Source organism: Delphinus delphis, chromosome 19 (genome assembly GCF_949987515.2).
Source record: "Delphinus delphis chromosome 19, mDelDel1.2, whole genome shotgun sequence".
Lineage (NCBI taxonomy): Eukaryota > Metazoa > Chordata > Mammalia > Artiodactyla > Delphinidae > Delphinus > Delphinus delphis.
This window is the reverse complement of record NC_082701.1, coordinates 2,650,897-2,665,022: the sequence shown is the minus strand read 5'-3', so window position 1 is coordinate 2,665,022 and position 14,126 is coordinate 2,650,897. Positions and strand designations below refer to the sequence as shown.

At 43.0% G+C, this 14,126-nt stretch overlaps 2 long non-coding RNA genes across 3 annotated transcripts; one reads left to right on the top strand and one right to left on the bottom strand.

Annotated features, from left to right (window-relative positions):
* Positions 1–392: 392 nt before the first annotated feature.
* Positions 393–3,036, top strand: LOC132414556 (uncharacterized). Its single transcript, XR_011246266.1, has 3 exons — positions 393–480; positions 677–760; positions 2,900–3,036. It is a non-coding gene; the product is annotated as an uncharacterized lncRNA (long non-coding RNA).
* A 4,623-nt stretch (positions 3,037–7,659) lies between these two features.
* Positions 7,660–10,446, bottom strand: LOC132414341 (uncharacterized). Of its 2 annotated transcripts, XR_009516934.1 has the most exons (4): positions 10,359–10,446; positions 8,669–8,768; positions 8,001–8,129; positions 7,660–7,920 (listed from the first exon to the last, which is right to left on the bottom strand). It is a non-coding gene; the product is annotated as an uncharacterized lncRNA (long non-coding RNA). The 2 variants fall into 2 exon arrangements; XR_009516933.1 differs by lacking the exon at positions 8,001–8,129.
* Positions 10,447–14,126: the final 3,680 nt, after the last annotated feature.

The following is a 14,126-nucleotide window of genomic DNA, read 5'->3' as shown; positions in this document are numbered from 1 at the left end:
TTTCTGCCTCCTCAGATTCAACCGATTCCTGGGTAGTGTAGTAATGCAGTTACTTTTGGAAAAAAAATGCACATATAAGGGGACCGTGCAGTTGAAACCTCCACTGTTGAGGGTCAATGGTGTATCACTCACATCTTCTCACGTATTCACACTGAACTTAAAACGATAGGAAAGACTTTCAGCCCTTAACTTAGAGGGACCTCTTTGGGGTAGTATATAACACCAATAATTTTATGGGAACCCTAAACAGTTGCAACTTGGTTTTGTGTCCTCTAGTAATAAGTTTATATGATTAATTATATTTTTTTACACATGGCAGGAAGAACAATCGTTGGGACTCCTGATGAAGAAACCATGGACATAGTACTTGCAAAAAACTACTCGGAAATGGTGGGAATTGTGTTTAATGATCCTCATATTGGCTGAAGTTTAGCTGGGGACATAGAATCCCAGTCATGAGAGAACACTTTGAATACTCAGGTAACTACATGAGAATTGATTCCAATCTTTTTTGCTACTTCATCGAATCCCCCATTGGGAATGACTGATAGAAAAATTAATAAAATCAAGAAAGGAAGTAATACACTTTTTGCTCCTGAACTTAATGGTAAGTTTTTGTTACAGAATGAGTCTCACTACCGTGGCAAGCACTTAATAATATTCTTCTTTCTTCCAGTTTTGCAGAGTGCTTTAGAAATGCTCTAGATTGTGTAACCATGGATTTGGAGCAGACATTTGGATGTTTCACTTCAGAGCCAAAGTTAGTGTTTTAATTCCATTAATTGATTCCAGTGCATAATGATGGGAATGTTTTTCTTCCTCTTTAAAGAACATTGTTGGGCTATGCGTGATGAAATTTTTTGTTCCTTGACAACATACTGGCAAAGAGGGTTTGTGGCTTTTCAAACCACAATTAATGCTGCAAGTATAGAAGTAACTGCCTATTTTAAATCTTCTGTATCCTTTCCCTCACTTGTATCTCTCCCTCCTCTTCCACCCTCTACCCCTACACTCTTAGGAGATGATACTTTGCCTCTCATTCTCAGAAGAAATAGAACCTGTAGGATGGGAACACTCCCCAACTTTCCAACACAAACCCTGACAAACTATGGCCGTACTCCTCTCTACACCCACCCTTTTCCTCAGTTCAAAGGCTGGAAACATTATCCCTTTAACACTATCAGGAAAGTTGCACAACGGATTTTCCCTTCTGTGTCATCTTTCTTCAACTTCCCCCTTTCAACTAGATACTTCTCTTCAGTATTTAAAATGAACAGTTTCTTCCCTTATTACCAAAACCTTCTCTCATCCATGTTTCCTCCTCAAGCAAATACTCTCCTTCCCTGTAACATCTCCACTTCTTGGAAGGATTGCCTTCACTTAAGGCTCGACTCAACTCATTATAATTTCTATTCCCACCACACGACCAAAATGAATTTTTCTGAGGTCAGTAACAGCTCTCATGTCAATCAACAATTTTCCTTCCTTGTCTTACTTGATCTCTTAACTTAAACATCAGCATTCGCCTGGCTTTCTTTCACTTTTCTAGCCATTCCTTCTCAGTCTTCTTGCAATCTTAGCCATCATTACACTCCCACCTCTTTCAGTCTGTAGTTCCACAAGGTTCTATCCAACGCATATTTCTCCACCCTATATACTTTCTCTACACAGTGTCATCCATTTACATAAATTTAATTACAGTTTACATGCTGGTAACTCCAAGAACCCTGCTTCAACTTGTCGACCAGCAGACTTTTCCTGTAAAGGACCAGATAGCAAATATTCTAGGCTCTGGGGGCCAGACGGTCTCTGTTGCAAATACTCAGCTCTGCTGTTGTAATGTGAAAGCAGCCATAAACCAATGTGCGTGACTGGTTCCAATAAAACTTTATTTGCAAACACGGGTGGCGGACGAGGTTTGTTCTACTGTAGTCCCAAGTAGCTGTTTACTTTGATGCCCCATAAGCAATTCAAACCAGTATGTTCCAAACTGAATGTGGGTGTTTTTCTCTAAATGTGACTGAGTCTTTAAAATTTTTTTCTCTATCTCAGTGAATGCCAAAGCCATGCACTTAACTGGGGAATTATCAGAGATCACTTCCTCTGCTTCACCCATCACATCCCGTCTCTCATCCAGCCCTGTTAATTCTAAGCTCAAATCTCCGTACTTCTCTTCAGCTCTGCCACCAGCACTTGTCCAAGACATTAGCATCTCTTGCCTGAACTGTGAGAGTGGTTTATTCCTCCAGCCTCATCTATCTATCTATCTAACACATCATATTTTAAAAAATTTTTTAAACATTTAAAATTAATTTTTTATTGGAGTATAGTTACTTTACAATGTTGTGTTACTTTCTGCTATACAGCAAAGTGAATCAGTTATATGTATACATATATTCCCTCTTTTGTGGATTTCCTTCCCATTTAGGGAAGCACTGAGCACTGAGTAGAGTTCCCTGTGCTATACAGTAGGTTCTCGTTAGTTATCTATTTTATATATAGTAGTGGATATATGTCAGTCCCAAGCTCCCAATTTGTCCCACCTCTCCTTCCCCCCTTGGTAACCATAAGTTTGTTCTCTACATCTGTGACTCTATTTCTGCTTTGCAAATAAGTTCATCTGTACCATTTTTCTAGATTCCACATGTAAGCAATATTATATGATATTTGTTTTTCTCTTTCTGACTTACTTCACTGTGTATGACTATCTCTAGGTCCATCCACATCTCTGCAAATGTCACCATTTCATTCCTTTTTATGAATCTCACCATATTTTTAAAAAGCTGATAGAAATATGTAAATGCTTCTATATGAAAATGGAAAGAAACAAAATATGGTTTTCTTGTGTATTTCTTCTACAGTTAACATAATGCATTTGTTTGTTAACAACCCAATTTAGGTCACAACAAATCGTTCTGTGATGGAAGAGTTGACATCAGTTATTGGAATAAATATGAGGACACTCCCTTTCATTTCTAAGGAAGAAACTACAAATGAATGCTTTATTTTTATTTGTGTCGTTTATTTCTCCCCTTTTGTATACATCATTAAACATTACAAAGGAATGAAAAAATTTAAGATGACAGTGACGGGTCTCCCAGAGTCGGCCTTCTGGTAAGTTACCTGTGTATTACACATTAATACATGGGGAAACTCATTAGGTTATAAAGAAATGAGATGCGTTCACGAGTTGTTTTTGCATGTGTTCAATTTAATGACCTCACTTGTTTACGATTTTATTTTTTTTCTAAATTAATTTATTTGTTTATTTTGGCTGCACTGCGTGGCACGTGGGATCTTAGATCCCTGACCAGGGAGCGAACCTGTGCCCCCTGCAGTGGAGGCGTGGAGTCGAAACCACCGGACTGCTGGGGAAGCCCCCTGTATTAGATTTTAATAGCAGTAGAAAATAAGTAAGGATTGTGCTTATGCTTCCCTGAGTTGAAGGGAAAAAAAAATGTGATGCATGTATCAGTTAGCAGCATAAAGTTTTCCTGATACAGAACTGTCCAAGGTAGCAGGGTTTGCGCTGGCTAGAGATTTTTAAAATTCAGTTAATATTGCATTAGTTACTGGGGAGGGTGTTTGCATAAATATGCTCTTTACCCCTCTTTCTCTTCAAAGACAAGAAATAGAGATTTTAAAAATAAGCAATATTGGGGCTTCCCTGGTGGCGCAGTGGTTGAGAGTCCGCCTGCCGAGGCAGGGGACGCGGGTTCGTGGCCCGGTCCGGGAAGATCCCACGTGCCGCGGAGCGGCCGGGCCCGTGAGCCATGGCCGCTGAGCCTGCGCGTCCGGAGCCTGTGCTCCGCAACAGGAGAGGCCACAACAGTGAGAGGCCCGCGTACCGCAAAAAAAAAATTCCCTGAATGTACATAAACTTCAAGATAAGTTATCCCATCACCTAAAAGTATTCCTTCCAATGGAACAATAATTATTGCCACCATTTTCTAAATTATTTTTATTGAAGTATAGTTGGTTTACAATGTTGTGCTAATTTCTGCTGTACAGCAAAGTGACTCAGTTAGACACATATGTACATTATTTTTAAAGATTCTTTCCCATTATGGTTTATCCCAGGAGATTGGACGTAGTTCCCTGTGTTATATAGTAGGACCTTGTTCTCCATTCTAAATGTAATAGTTTGCATCTACCGACCCCAAACTCCCAGTCCATCCCTCTCCCTCCCGCCTCCCCCTTGGCAACTACAAGTCTGTTCTCTCTGTCTGTGGGTCTGTTTCTGTTTCATAGATAAGTTCATTTGTGTCATATTTTAAAGCATATTTTATTTTACTTATTATTTTTAAATTTTATTTATTTATTTTTATTTTTAGCCGTGTCAGGTCTTAGTTGTGACACACGGGCTCTTCATTGCAGCGCACGGGCTTCTCTCTAGTTGTGGCGTGCAGGCTCAGTAGGTGCGGCGTGCGGGCTTAGTCGCTCGTGGCATATGGGATCTTAGTTCCCAGACCAGGGATCGAACCTGTGTCCCCTGCATTGGAAGGCGGATTCTCTACCACTGGACCACCAGGGAAGTCCCTGTGTCATATTTTAGATTCCACATATAAGTGATATCAAATGGTATTTGCCTTTCTCTGAGTTACTTCACTTAGTATGATAATCTCTAGGTCCATTCATGTTGCTGCAGATGGCATTATTTCATTCTTGTTACGGCTGAGTAATATGCCATTGTATGTATGTGCCACACCCCCTTTATCCAGTCCTCTGTCAGTGGACATTTAGGTTGCTTCCATGTCTTGACTGCCATCATTTTTAAATTATTTCAGGCAATCAATTAAATAAGCATCATAAGTAAAGGATACCTTAGGTGGTGATAAGTATGAAGAGAAAACAGGAGGCAGAGAAAGGGGGATTGAGAATGAGGAGTGAAGAGAGGGTGAATCGCCCTTTTAAATAGAGTGGTTAGAGCACCAAGTGAGATCTGGGCCAAGACTTGAAGATGGTGAGGAAATTAACCGCAAGCAGGACTCTTCCAGGCAGGAGAAGCAAGAGTGGGGGAAGGATGTTGTCATGGGACCATGCCGGGCATATGCAAGGAACAAAAGACACAGCTGGGGGGCTGCAATGGACGGAGCAATGGAGAGAAGCAGGAGCCATGGTCAGGGACGATGCAGGAGGAGGGGTGGCTGTAAGGGCTTAGACTTGGGCTTGGAGAGGGGAGGGGTGGAGAGTCACAGGAGAGTTTGAGCCCTAACTCAAGCTAGCACATGTTTTGAAAGGGACCCTCTCACTGTGGTGTGAGCAGTAAACTGTAAGTCTCAAGGGTGGAAAACTGGACTCCTTTGATATCCGAGCAAAAATAGTTTGAAACAGACAGTAACCAGAGACTCAGAGATTGCCTGATATCGATGGGAGAGAAGAAAAGTATTCCCCACCCTATTCCCCGGCAAATTCTATCTTTATAGTCAACCTGTGGCAACATATGGACATGTACTGACCTCATCATCCTACTCTGACCTCCCCACCTTGAGCCAGATGAGCGCCCTTGAGAACTTCTTGCCTGTATGCCAGGGTCCAGGCAACTTATAAAATCTATAAAGTGTTCCTACATCCAGACGACCTCTCCAAGCTCTGCCTTCCACTCTTGACTTTGGACTCTGTCTTTTATTTCTCAGCTGCACTTCCCTTCTCATCCTTGTCCTTTGGGATCAATGACCAAGTTGGACTACCTGCCCCGCTTTCTATTTTGGTTTCTTCATAAGATACCCTGTTCCCTTCCTTTTCAACACACATACCGTGAGCCATCACAAACAACACTTTGCTCCCTGGCAACAAACAAAGGTAGGTATTTGGGTGAAAGGGACGTGGATTTATTTGGAGTAGGAATAATAATGAAACTAAGATTCTCTTTCCCAATGTGCTGGTAGTAGACCAAGCAAAGCCAGAGGGATTCCTGGAGCAGAGAAGGATATCTGAAGCCTATAAACTGAGAGGGTGGGTTCCCAAAATTTGGGAACAACATATTACTTTCTCAAATTTTCTCCTGGGTCCCGGAAAAATGGTCGGTGAGGCGGAGTGCCCTAAGAGATGAAACTCCATCATCAGAAATCAAGTCAACGGAGAGCACCGTTAAGGCTAGGAATATGGAAATGTGGAAGAGAGACAACATCTTCCAATGTTCTATAGCAGCAGCCCAAGTAAATGTTAAATTCTGTGTTCCTGTGTTTGGGACTTATCGTATTTTCCAGATATGGATGCAAAATATGAATATACCCTCTGAGTCAGAGCAAAAGAAATTTCTGTGTGTTAACAGCTTCTAAACATGGCAGGATTTTAACTGAGTTCTTATACTGGCCAGTCTTGGTTCCTGATTCGAAGAAGTAATTAACCTTAATGCTAGGTATTGATGCTAGGAAGTCAATTACCCCTACATGTACCATTAGTACAAGAAGTCTCAGGGCTGACAGCTTTATTTCACTTCCTGCCTCTGTAGCTAGTAGCTATTCCTCCCTAGTAAAGAGAGAATGAAAAGAAAGGTGCCTCTGACTCCATGCTGTTATTTATACCAACAAAAAAATTTCCTTTGAAACTTTCTTTAGAACACTGTGAAATGTCTGCAACTTTCCCAGAAAGCACATGAGATTCTGTTACCAATTTTTTCAAAACCGAAAACAATTTAACAAGAAAAATCCCTCAAAGCATCATTAAGATGTCATTTCAGGTCATTAATAAAAGGCTGTTCTTTTCCCAGCTTGCATTACGTTTTGGAACTGATGGAGCACCTGTCTGTATTTTTTCCTTTTATTTGCCAAGCTAAATTTTCAAAGGATGCCACCTTCTGGTTTGAGTTGTTAAATATCCGTGGACTTCCACTTTGGGATGCTTCTAGAAGTTTCCTATGCATTGTCCCTGCACTAATAGAGAAATGTTTGCTTTCTACTTCCCGCCATCTGGGTGGCATCAAATGTCTCAAATCTTCTGAGAACCTGACCCAAGCTTCTTGACAAGCGCGCGCGGGAAATGCGTTCCTACAGGGTGAGCATTGCAGAAGTGTAATGCTTGCAGATTTGAAGGCGCTTTTAAGCGTCAACATTATGTCCTACAAATACAGTTAGTCTCCACACCAGGGACACTGTGCTGCCCTGTAGTGCTGTTTCCTCTCAAAGGAACGAAGAGTCCACACACCGTGTATTTTCCAGCTCTCGTACATATTCAAAATGGCATCAACCCTGGAATCCGAAGCTTATTCCAACACAATATACTGTAATTTCTCTTATTTATTTGAGTCACTAAATCATTTATCATGTCAAATTTTCTTTTGCAGCTTTTTTTAATTGAAGTACAGTTGATTCACAATGTTGTGTTCATTTCTGCTGTACAGCAAAGTGATTCAGTTATACATGTATTTATACATTCTTTTTAAAATATTTTCTTCCATTACGGTTTATCACAGGATACTGAATATAGTTCTCTGTGCTCTACAGTAGGACCTTGGTGTTTATCCATTCCGCGTATAATAGCTCACATCTGCTAACCCAGCCTTCCACTCCATCCCTCCCCCAACCCCTCCTCCGTATCACGTCAAGTTTTAAAGTCCTGTCTTACTCTTCTGAGGGCAATGTACACTTAAATCCAAACGAAAGTGTGCCAGACCCACCCTGACAAAATAGTTTTATGTCAGAGTGACCCTCCTGATGACATAACCGTTACAAAACTTGAGGGAAATTATTCAAAAGCAATGGAGAACAACCCAAGCGTGCAAAACCTGGATAGAATATAATCCTTAAAAAAAGGGACACACGCTAGGCAAGCTCCATTATGTACCCAGCTTTTCTCCTAAGGGGAATTTCCAGTACTTACCAATTCCGGGAATAGAGCCTAAGTGGAAGGTAGCAGTCATACTGAATTCAGGAGACAGAGCCCAGAGTTCATGGCTTTCATAGCGGCTGGAAATTAATCCTAGAAAGGAGGGAACCACAAAATGTGAGCCCCAAGTTCTACACACACGTTTCCCTGGAATATTAATAGTTGGTGTATACCTGAACCGCTTCAGTGTAGGCTGGAACTCCAAGAAATCTAGTGGAAGGGAGCAGAAGGGGGTGAAATTGCTCACAGAGATTTCAGAAGCTGCCTTATACTTGCAAAGTCTGCCAAGTTAGAGGGCTTTTCTGTTGAAAAACAGAAAGGCAAAACTTAAGTAGACAAGCCCTTACACAGCTCATGGTCAAGGGGGCACTGCTGGGTCTCTGCTGCCAAAAAAAACTTAACCCATCTGGAAGGAAAACCAGAGCCCCTATAACTTATCATTCAGCCAATGATAAAAAGGGAGTCAGTTGACTATCAGCTAAGAAAGACAGCCAACAAGAGAACTGGAACCTCAAGAGTTTCAGATACTGAAGTTGGCAGGTGAGGACCTTAATGTCCACCCTGAACCGAAAAAGAAAAGAAAGAATAGACAAGCAAGAGGAATGGATAAAGAAGATGTGGTGTATATGTAATGGAATATTACTCAGCCATAAAAAAGAATGCCATAATGCCATCTGAAGCAACATGGCTGGACCTAGAGATTGTCATACTGAGTGAAGTAAGTCAGAGAAAGACAAATATCATATGATATCACTTATATGCAGAAACCAAAAAAAAAATTGTACAAATGAACTTATTTACAAAACAGAAATAGAGTCACAGATGTAGAAAACAAACTTACGGGGATTTCCCTCGTGGTGCAGTGGTTAAGGCTCCGCACTCCCAATGCAGGTGGCCTGGGCTCGATCCCTGGTCAGGGAACTAGATCCCGCATGCTGCAACTAAATAAATAAATAAATATTAAAAGGAAAACAATCTTATGGTTACCGGGGGGAAGGGGGGAGGGGTAAATTGGGAGATTGGGATTGACATATACACACTACTATATATAAAATAGATAACTAATAACGACCTACCGTATAGCACAGAGAATTCTACTCAGTACTCTGTAATGACCTATATGGGAAAAGAATCTAAAAAAGAGGGGCTATATATATATGTATAACTGATTCACTGTGCTGTACAGCAGAAACTAACACAACATTGTAAATCAACTCTACTCCAATAAAAATTAGAAAAAAGAACAGATAAACAAATAGCAATTTATATAGAGAACTAGAATTTTTTGATCAAATGAATATTTTATAAATAAAAATATAATATCTGAAATTAGTAACTCATTGCATAGGCTTGTGAAAGGAAAATCAAAACAGAGTCTGTATTGCAAAAAGAGCTCTCTGAACGGAGCCCGGAGGCTCTGGAGGTAGTGAGACTCATGCATGTCTCAGCCCAGATGGAATCTGAATTATGACCATTTATTGTCTTAACGTAGGACCCAGAACATCTGCATAATGTTCCAGAAACTCAAGATACTTATTGGACCCTTACCCTAAATAACTCATGGTCGCCTGTCCCTTAAGGATAAATATTTCCTTTCTTGTGTCAGAGTCGATCACAATTCTCACCAGACAGTTTTAAATGCATTGTGACTTTTACCTTTATAAGCCACTTTGTCTTTCCTGAAATCCTCTTTCAGTTTTACCTGAGTCTGTGTCTCTCGAATTGCAATTCCTAAGACCCTAAATAAAGTTCTTTGTTCTTTGCAACCTTGATACTGATTATTATTCAGCAGGCTTAACAACAGATGAGACATAGCAGAAAACAGGATTAGTAAACTCACAGACGAGTCATCAGAAAATATCCAAACTAAAGCACAAAGAGAAAAAAAGAAAGGAAAGCTGGGACAGAGCACAAGAAATACGTGTGATGTAGTCAAAAGGTTTAACATACATGCAGTTGGAATTCCCAGAAGGCAAGGACAGACTGAATGGGGCAGAAGCTGTATCAGAAAAAAGACAAGCAGAGAACTTTCCCCAACTGATGAAAGTATCAAACTACATTTCCAAGACCCTCCGGAAGCGAAAGCAGCATAAATATGATGTAAACACATCTACATTTAAATGAAGTTATAGACATTTAAATGAAGTTCTACTTTTTATTATGACAAAAATAACTGTTACGAACATTCTCTTACACATATTTCTGCACAAACAGGAGTAATTTGTTTGTGGAGGAGAGAATGATTAATAAATGGTACAGGAAAAATGGAAAGCGTTCCATTTCAAAGATTTGGGGGAAAGGAAATATTGATCTTTACCTCACATGTTTCAGAAATGAAAGCCCTAAATTGATTACAAACCTATCCACAAAAACCCCACGAATTATTAAAATATTTAGGAGAAAACCTAACATTTTGATCATGTTCCAGACAGAGCTCCACCACCACCTTCCACCTTAAAGTCACACTGGCCTTAAAGTCTCTGGCACATTTCGAGCCCTAGAAAATGTCACACGGGGAGTGGGAAACCTACCTCTGGCGGGGGTCACTCCAGGGAAGCTGACAGAGTGGGTGATCAACCAACCAGGACTGCCCCAAACCGGATGTTCCCAGGACTTAGGACGTCACGTTTTGAAAGTGGAAAAGTCCCAGGCACACAGGACAAATCTGTCCTGACGCAGTCAACGGGGAGTGTCCCAGTGTCCCAGGGTCCCATTTCTGGTCATTCTCTCATCCTTGTCAAACATATTTCCACCTTTGAATATGAATTCTGCTAGTCATTTACCCTTTCCTTCCGCAAGCGTTAAAATCCTCCGACCCGAACACAGGACCGAACTAGGATTCTGACTGAGATGGGTGGGGATGAGTGTCTCTACTTAACCAGCTGCTGTGTAGACCTCATTCCGTCAAGTGTGGACGAAGCATCTCTTGCCAACGTTGTTGGCCCTCGTTGCTGTCTGAGAGGCAGCTTTTGAAAAGCTGGCTGTTGACCTGCGTTCCAGAGGGCCGACCCCATGGTTCAGTTCCCTCACATAAGAGGCATAACTTTCCATCTCAATTCTGCCATGAGCAGTGCAGCCTGCAGCCTCGAGCTGCCGGTAAGCCCTCATCCTGAAGGCAAGCTTTTGGGAGCCAAGATGGCGCCGGCCCAGCTTCCTTCCTTGGTGCCCCTGCACATGACCCACAGAAACAGCATATTTGACACAAAAGGGATGCGAGTGCAGCTGCCCCCCATCGCTCGTCTTTACTAAAGATTCTCTCTTGAGGACCCTCTTTCATTCTCGGCTTTAATGCGGGGAGGGGACAAGAGAAGCTCCTCTCCACAAACCCTACATTTCTCACCTGGCCGATGACAGCATCCTTCCTCGTCTCCTTGAGAGAGGGGGTTCAGTGGTAGGGCTGGTTCTGCTGTCTATTTGGATTCTTGGGGGCAGTTTAGGGTATTTATGGGTTCACTTTTTTTTTTTTTTTCGGTACGCGGGCCTCTCACTGCCGTGGCCCCTCCCGTTGCGGAGCACAGGTTCCGGACGCGCAGGCTCAGCGGCCATGGCTCACGGGCCCAGCCGCTCCGCGGCATGCGGGATCCTCCCGGACCGGGGCACGAACCCGTGTCCTCTGCATCGGTAGGCGGACTCTCAACAACTGCGCCACCAGGGAAGCCCGCTGTTCTATTCTTTGAAGTCTTACTGAGGAGGGTGAGTCATTGCACATTTTGCAAATAAGGAAACTAAAGGTCAAAGAGGGAAAGTCGTTAGCTCATGAGTGCATGAGCTTGAGATGAAGAGACGGCTGGCTGGCTCCAAGGTCTGGGATCCTTCGACTATGTGTTTTGAAAAAATAAAGGGGAGGGAAGGAGGGAAGGAAGGGAGGGAGGGAGGGAGGGAGGAAAGGAGGGAAGGAAGGAGGGAAGGAAGGAAAGGAAAAGAAAGAAAAGAAAAGAAAAAGCAAAGTCTATATGCCTGCGTATTTTGCCCTGGCTTGGATGATATAAGAATCCCAAAAGAACGTGGACTGGGCAAGGACCGTCACCCGCTGGCCACACGCACTCTGCGGGAGGTGGTGGTAGATCTCCATCCCCGGGCAGGGCTGTGGAGGTCTCTGCCTCACGCACTGACATTCATGGCCCAGGACGCATGAGAGCCATGAGACGGGTACCAGTGTCCCCTCTAGACACCTGGACAACCTTCCAAACACGGAGACGAAGCTTAACCCAGCCTAGCCTGCCTGCTCAGTCCTTCAGACGACTTTTAAGTTCCACAGGACCGTGCTCACAAGCCGAGGTGGCCTTCACCTTCTCCAGCTTCTGTCCGGCTTGGTCTCCTGCCATCCGGGCACAGGCAGCTGCTGAATGTTGGCAGGGACCTCTGCGCTTTTCCAGGGTGCTGCAGGGGAGCAGACACGGGGCTGGGTCATCACCCGAGTCCTGCACAGATGAAGCTCAGCTGGTAGACAGTTCATGGCTCATTGGAACAATTCCTTTTCTGTAGTTGTTTGATTGGTAAATACTTAATGGGGTTTCTGGTCACCAGTATTTGCTTACACAAGGCCAAACATCGTCCTTTGTCAAGGGCAGAATAAAAGAAGAGAGCACTTTATAAACGAGAGAGTAAGTTGAATACCTAAGGAATTAGTGCTTAAGAGGTCAGGCCCTCACTTCAGACTCCCTGGCCTGCTCATTTCCTCCCTGTGCAATTGGGTCAAGTTCCCGTGGCGGCCCAGCCTCAGTTTCCTTGTGAGTCACAGATGATGAGTCCCTGCCTTCTAACTCAGTCACAGTGATTCAGTGAGATAAGGGCCAGAAAGCCTGTTGTTAAGCATGTATTTGGCCCCCAGTGAGCACTCAGTAAACGTCTCCAGAAGCCACCTTCACTACCCACTGGAAGAACAATTCATGGCAATTCAGACAATTGAAGCTTTTACCCTGGAAACATCATTAGCACGGACATACCGCAAAGACGTCACTGCTCACCAGCTGCCTCGGATGTATCTTTTTCGTTGTCAGGTGCTTTTAATTCGTTTTGATTTCATTGAATAAATCTATTAGAGTTAAATGGAGGAAAACAGTCCGAAAAAGGGAGGAAAGCATTTCAAGCTGTATTTCATCAGGTGGACAAGTTATAAACATTAAACTTGGCTGCATGTGTCTTGAGAGCAGTGAATTGTAGCACAGGATCTAAAATTCCAAAGCATAAAAGAAACTTATATGAAGATAACCTGACGACCTGTGACTGATGTATTAAAAAAAATGATAGTTGGGGTCAAAGATCTAATCTGATCTGCATAGAACAGATCTTGGGCTTTGTTTTTCAGACAGGCTGGAAAGGGGATTTGGGCACTACAAGTGCTCCAGGGGGAACGAAATGCTGGTTGGTAAAACGGAAATTCAGATTCGCTTCCTCTCGGTGATAGTCCGGGTGTCTGTTTACATTTTTATCTATGAGCGTCCTATTTCTAAATAATGTGCTCCATGCTCAGAGCACGCTTCTTCTTCAGTAACCTCACCTGTTGGAAGAGGGTGAGGGGGTGAATGTGCATTTTAGCCCAAAGTGCTACTGTGTTGATCCTCCACTGGAGAAGACCGGAACTGTTATTCCTGCTGCTTTACGCCCCAAGTGGCAGGGGCGACCTCTCGCCTCCATGTTGGCATCCAGGACCAGAGGCTGTCTTACAGTACCTCGAATAAAGATAACGAATAACTTGAAAAAGAAGAGATACGTGTATATGTATAACTGAATCACTTTGCTGTACACCTGAAACTTACACGACACTATAAATCAACTACAGTCCAATATAAAATTTTAAAATTATTAAAAGAGATAACGAACACTTATTTCACAGCGGTGGTTTCCTGAAGCTGCAATTCTGAGTCTTCTACCAGGAACCCAGAACTGTAATCAGAATAAATCCCACTCCGATGTTTGTTGTCTTTCAACCCCTTGCAGTGAACAAACAAGTGAGTGGGATAAATAGGGTGGAAAAAAGTCTCCGCGCCAAACGGACAAGTTCTCAGAGTGACAGGGGCTTCCTTTGCTTTATCTGAAAAACATCTCTGGCCCCTCATTCTATTGCATCCTCTCCATCCAGTGTTTCAAGCCAGTGTGCTCACGGGCTGCTCACGAGAGGCTGGCCGCAGGTGTCCTGGACGCTGTCCTACGGCGATACGTTTGCTCGAGTGCCACTGGACACTGGCACACAAGGCCACACAAACACAGCCTCGGCTTTCTCCCCACCAAGGGAACAAGCCGTCCCTTCTCAGAGGAGGTTTCATCCTTAGGACCGGCATTGGGTGACAGACGGGCAG